The sequence below is a fragment of the Phyllobates terribilis genome, unplaced genomic scaffold, assembly GCF_046119375.1.
Source record: "Phyllobates terribilis strain yellow unplaced genomic scaffold, ASM4611937v1 Scaffold_4894__1_contigs__length_56205, whole genome shotgun sequence".
NCBI lineage: Eukaryota > Metazoa > Chordata > Amphibia > Anura > Dendrobatidae > Phyllobates > Phyllobates terribilis.
In genome coordinates, this window is record NW_027367643.1 from 42,611 (window position 1) to 49,413 (window position 6,803).

Consider the following 6,803-nt stretch of genomic DNA (forward strand, 5'->3'; position numbering starts at 1 on the left):
AGAGTTGGGACAGAATGATAGCTGCACAGATAAAGCTAGGACTGCATCAACCCAGGGACCCGCGGATAAAAGAAAAGGCCCACAAGATAGCTCTGAACCCTCAGCCCAAACTACAAGCCCAACCCAACAGAATATTGGGCCGAAACATACCCAAAAACCAGAACAAGCTATCTCCATTCAGGTATCTATCTAGAAAGATGCAAACGGGATGGAAAAGAGGCCTAAAACTCTTGAAGTTGGGCAGAAAATCCTAGCCAAAGGAGAAATTCACATCTACAAATAGAGCCAAACTCCCTCAACGGATTTGTCTCTTAAGGGGACTAATGTCACTCCTCTGAACAGGGAAATTCCTCCAGATATGCCAGTAGTTCCGAAACCATCTGATTCTAGAGACGATGATGTCTTGTGCGACCAGATGGAGACCACCGAGGCTGGTGAAACTATGAACCAGGATGAAGAGACCACTCTCCCCCAAGAGACAATGGAAGTTGATTCGAACTCTCCTTGTACTAAGAAGAGTACTCCCTCTAGTTAGGCGGCTGCCGCGGTTACTCCCTCCTCAGTTTTCCTATGAAGTGCATCATCTGGAATTCACAAGGAGCGGGTAGTGCAGGCTTTCTCAAAGCTTGCAAGTATATGTTGAGTCATCATAAGCCGGAAGTTCTGGTTCTCACGGAGACTTACGTTTCCGGTACACGGGCATCTGAGGTATGTTCCAAATTGAATTTGAATTTCATGTAAGAGTTGAAGCTATTGGTTTCTCAGGTGGAATTTGGTTTCTTTGGAATGAAGTTAACATTAGCATCCAGATCCTTACCCTCCACGATCACTACATTCATTCTCTTATCACAATGGGCGATGACGTCCTTCATCTTGTTGCGGTTTATGCTCCGCCTACTCCTCAGAGGAGGGCCGGATTTTGGGGGGAACTACAAGCCGAGATAGGTCCTATAAACGAGCCACTGGCAGTAGGGGGTGACTTCAACTATATAGTTTCTCTTGACGAAAGAATGGGAGGATCTAATACCTTATTGCCGGACTCAGTTTTTTATGCGGGACTGGATTAAGTCGTTGCAGCTTATTGATCTTGGGGGTTCGGGTCCCTATTTCACTTGGAGCAGGGGTCGTAACTCTAGTAACAGAGTATCTAAGAGACTTGACCGCTTCTTGATAAATCTCCCTGCAAAGTTAAAATGGCTTGAAGCCGGTGTTCATCACTTACCATCTATATGGTCAGACCATAACCCCATTGCTCTTACCCTCTGTCCTAATGTTCAGTTTCGAAGGGAGAGACGACCTTTCAGATTTGAGGCAGCCTGGATCCTTCACCCGGAGTTTCTTAACCTTGTATGGATAAGTGGAATGCTGACATCGAAGCTTTTCTCGCCCTTAGTCCATCCGCAAAGAACTCCTATCATGGAATAGGCGTGTTTTGGCAATGTTTATAAGCGTAAGGCCACTTTAACTGCTATAATAGAGGGAATCCAGAGAGCACTTGAGCGCAGACCCAGAAACATTCTACTTCTTCTGGATGAACTGATCAGAGCGGAACTTGATACTACTCTTGCACAGGAAGAGGCTATTTGGTTCCAAAAATCACGAGAGAGCTGGCTCGCTTTAGGCGACAAAAACACGAAATTTTTTCATATGAGTACGATTGTCATAAGAAGAAAGAACATGATCACTGCTTTGAAAATTAACGAGTCCGAAGATCAATTTTTTCAGGATTTGTACACTTTACCCGACCCTAGTATCGTCCCGCAACTGCTGCCGAGAGGGGGGTTCCCACTTATTCCCGAGTCAGTACTCTCAGATATCTCTACTATTCCTTCTGCATCAGAGATTTGGGCTGTTGTTGCTCAGATGGGATCGTACAAGGCACCCGACATCGATGGCTTCCAGCTGATCTTCTTTAAAACCTGTTGGAATCTGATTGGGGACTCGGTGTGTAAGTTTATCCAGAATTTCTTCACCACCAGTATCCTTCCTAGGAAAGTTAATGAAATGCTTTTGGCACTTATTAGGAAAAATGCTAAACTAGAGATCATAAGCCAATTTCGCCCCTGTTAGCCTATGCAACGTCCTCCTAAATATTATCACCAAAACCCCTTGCTAATAGATTGAAACCGATCATGAATTCCCTTATTGGTCCCATGCAAAATAGCTTTCTTCCGGGAGAGCTATCTCGGATAATGTTGTCCTTCTCCAGGAGGTCGTTCATTCCTTCCGAAATAAGAAAGAAGGAAAGAAGTGGATGGTCTTGAAACTCGATCTCGAAAAGGCCTATGACCGTCTCCGTTGGGATTTTATAACTGATACGCTGGAAGATATTGGGCTACCAAGCTGCTGGATTCAATGGATCTCCCAATTAGTTTCCACTTCTTCTATGCGTCTGCTTTGGAATGGAGAACTTACCACTAGTTTCACCCCTTCGAGAGGTATCTGGCAAGGAGATCCAATCTTGCCTTATCTCTTTGTCCTTTGTGTGGAACGGCTTAGCCACTTGATCCTGGACTCTATTGAAAGAAAGGAATGGAAGCAGATTAGTATTTGTCGTGGGGGGCCTCTACTCTCCCACCTCCTTTTTGTCGATGACAATCTCCTCATGGCGGAAGCCTCACCGAGTCAAATGAGAATTGTCATGAATTGCATCAACAAGTTTTGTGAGGCGTCGGGTAAGAAAATAAATGCGGTCAAGTCTAAGATCTTCCTATCTCACAATGTCTCGAGAGAGTGTGCGAACCAACTTGAACTGATCAATGGTATTGATGTTACAAGGAATATTGGGAATTATCTCGGTGTGCCTATGTTGCATGAAAGAGTTAGCAAGAGCATTTCCAACCACTTATTAATAAAATCAATGTGAAGTTAGCAGACTGGAAGGCAAAAACACTCAGTATGGCTGGCCGGACTACCCTTGTTAAATCTGTACTGTCCTCTATTCCTGTTTACACGATGAACATCCTGAAACTGCCAGATAGTGTCTGCAAGCAGCTTGATCGGATTAATCAGAACTTTATTTGGGGATATAAGAATGGGAGAAATAGAATTCAGTTATTGTCTTGGGCGGAAGTTTGTAAATGCAGGAAAATGGGTGGCCTGAACATCAGAGCATCCACGGACATGAACAAAGCGGTCATCCGGGAAACTGAGCTAGAAGCTAGTTACTGGGAAGGCGGGCTTGTGGGGTTATCTGATAACCGCCAAGTATGAGATACAACATGATGGTAGAAGCCTCAATTCCCTTCGTTCTAGTAGTCACTCCATTATTTGGATGGGAATTCAATGGGGATTTGAACAAGTAATCGCTGGGAACTACCAATGGAATATTGGGAATGGGCAGCAGTGTAGTTTCTGGACTGATCAGGGCTCTCTGAAACCTCTATCAAGAATGTTATGATGTTGGATGATAATGATAATAGAGATGCAAAGAAGTGGGGTGATTACTGGTGTCCATCGATGGGTTGGAAATGGGCAGAATTCCAACAATTTTTGAACCCGACCCTATTACTTAAACTTACTGCCATTCGTGTGTCACAAGACCCGGATCAAAGAGACGTTATGACATGGGTAAAGTATGCCTCTGGCGATTACATGGTCAACTCTACCTACAGATGGATTACGAAAAAAGAGGATGGTGCTCCATCACAAATTTCTCAAATGCTCGGACTGATGTGGAAGATTCAAGGTGCCAGAGAGAATCAAAATATCCTGTGGATGGCGATCAGAGGGAAATCCTCACCAACGCTGAGCGCCATTGAAGACACATGACACCCTCCGACAAGTGTAGCGAATGCCTCACACACCCGGAAACTCTGGTTCACGTTTTTCGGGATTGTGCTAGAGTCAAGAACTTGTGGATGCAAACTATACCCCAACTTGTTAACCTGAATTGTTCTCCGATGATGGCCACCTAGCTTGTTAAGAATCTCAAGACCGCTTACCGGAGTCACCTAACCTAACCGGTAATCTGATTTTTGCGGCTACTACCTGGTGGGTCTGGAAGGAGAAAAACCGGAGAATTTTTGATCCAAGGAGTCCAGCTGTGATCTCACCGACCTTCATTAAGATACAAGTGATGAGCTATCAGATGGTGTCTCTCAGACAATCGCCTCTTACCAAGACTGCAGCTAGTAAACTCATGGAGATATTCTGGACGAAACCATGGACCAATTGGGCCAAAATCAATACAGATGGAGCTAGGAAAATGGAATTGGCCTTGCCGGTGCCGGTGGGCTTATCCGAGATAACACTGGTTTTTGGACTGCTGGGTTTATTTCAAATTTGGGCCATTGTTCTGTCGTGGAAGCGAACTTTGGGCCATTTTCTTCGGGTTAAGAGGGCCTGGGAGAAGGTATCCGTATGGCAATTCTGGAAAGCGACTCCTCTACCTCCATCAAACTGCTGAACTCCACACCCCCACCACACCATCGACACCTCAGCTGATCAACCAGTGTCAGAGCTTTATTAGTAGGGATTGGTTAATCTAATTCCGTCATATCTATTGGTTTTAACATTTTAGGCGATCCGCCGGACTGTATTAGAGACATGCTTGTCCATGATGTTAATGGGTTCGCTACACCCAGAATTATTTAAGTTAGCCTTTATCCATCACAAGAGAGTGATCTCTCTGCTTAACAAAAAAAAAGAATGAGGAGAGAGTAGTTTCCTTACTTTGTTCATCAGGTTGAAGCATGCAGATATGATTGGTTTGAAAGACTTCTATCTTGGTTCTAAATTATATTGTTGGATTTGTTTCATCTCTCTTGCTCTTGAATGATTATTGAATGCGATTTATATATCTAGCTTAGCTACCTAGGTTGTTTAGATCTGTTCAAATTGCTAGGTTTGACTTGTCCGAGTTGGAGAGTCCTATCATTTGGTAGCAAATCAACGCATGACTTAGTTGGGATTGTTATTGTGTGGACCTTTGATGATGTGTTAAATATCGACCTTGAGCCAATGGTACTACATGTTCCTATTTATCCCTGAGTTCACTTGCTGCTTGATTATTAAATCTTGATAGTTTCACGTTGTAGTTGAGTAAGAGTTATTAGGACTAGTTGGACTATTAACTATATAAGAACAGCGATTAGAAACCATAATATATGAATTATAAGATGAACCCGAATAGTATTTAAGAAGTCAATGATCAAATCAATCATTCGGTTATGTGGATACTTGCTGAATAAGGTATTTTCTCTATCAGTTTTCCTTCATTAATTTAGTAGTTTAGTTGTAATTAAATTCCCCCTTTATTACTTTAGAGTTAATTAGATTAAAATCACAAGAATCGAATACCAGACTTCTTGTGGGATCGACCCTTTATTGCTTCTTTACTTGTAGAGTAGCTGGTTAGGTATTTATTATTTTGATGCGGCTGAACGACGCTCGCCAATCTCCTGTCATTCATTTGCTCGGTAGTCAAAAATTTATTTGGAGCATAAGATCCTTCTTACTTTGACATCAGGGGTTTAGGCAGAAGTGGAGGTTTGGTTGCAGCTGTCATAAGGTCTATCTTAAAAGAGTTAGGTGAAGAAGTCTGTTTGGTGGATCCCCAAGACTTCTGTGCTGCAAACTGGTGGCCCGAATTCTTGCGTGGGTTTGCCGATTCATACAATTTTTCCAGCATAAAACATTTACGCTCTGTCTGCCGTTGAAACATGCGTATATGTATTGTGTGTCCAAACGCAAACCAGCAAGATATGCACTAACAAGATAGTTTTCCTGTAAACCACACGAGTTCTAATCTGCTCACAACTGATTATTGTACTCAAGAATATCACATGTTCCGGAAAATTCTTGAGTTCTACAATAGGATCGTCCAATATAGCACCAAAACGTTCAATCAATTGCGATTTCAATGTCTACCAGTCATGGTATAGACGTTTCCCCTATCATGTTGCATCAATCCTTGATGCCAAGTTGCAGCTTGGTCATCGAAGTGAATGAAAGCAAGATTGACTTCGAATCATCAGGAGTCTCATCAATGAGGAAAAATTGTTCAATCTTGAACATATACTCCTTGACTCATTCACCAGAAAAACATGGAAAATCAATTCTAGATAACTTGTAATTCCAGAATATGAATCGTGCCGCTCGATCCTTGCCTAGATCTAAGATGATCAAGATGATGTATGTTTTGCGTAGACGTACCTTCACCACCGTTCTGATCGGGGTGAATTCCACCAGTGTCTTCTGAATTTCAACAGCTAGTGGTCGACATCTTGTTTGTAGTAGTCGAATTGTAGAGAACACCTCAGCGATGCTCGAATTCAACTTCTCATCAAGTTTCGATACGCAATCTGTCAGAGCTGTGAGACGCGAACCAAAAGACTCCTCCATATCACGCGCCACCGCTTCCTTTAGCGCTGTATGTGTTCGTGTTTTCGCGCCCAACATGAAGAATCAATCAGAGGAAGACCTGGATTCTGATACCTATATTGCAGAACAAAGCTGTAATTCAACAATTCAAAAGAGCAACCAACTCCCATGTAGTCGAGTGGCTGAAAATCTTGCCCCCATACCGAGAGGTCAGGGGTGATGGGACCCGTTCTTGCTTGTTAAAGAAAATAATAATTCAAAAGGACAATAAAAGAACATGATTCATGCATAAACGATAATGCGAAAATAGATAAAAAAAAATTTGAAAAACTTTGTAATATTTATGTGTGTTTCATTATAGAGTAAATTTGATGCTTTTAGATGAAATGAAACTGATAACAGACTCTCAATCAGGTACTTTACTTGCCACGTGTCAACAGCTTTGCTGTAACATGCCTCTCTTCCTTCATTCGCTCCTC

General features: G+C 42.6%; 1 pseudogene; it reads right to left on the bottom strand.

The window, feature by feature from the left end:
- Window positions 1–5,455: 5,455 nt before the first annotated feature.
- Window positions 5,456–6,402, bottom strand: LOC141249640 (uncharacterized; annotated as a pseudogene).
- Window positions 6,403–6,803: the final 401 nt, after the last annotated feature.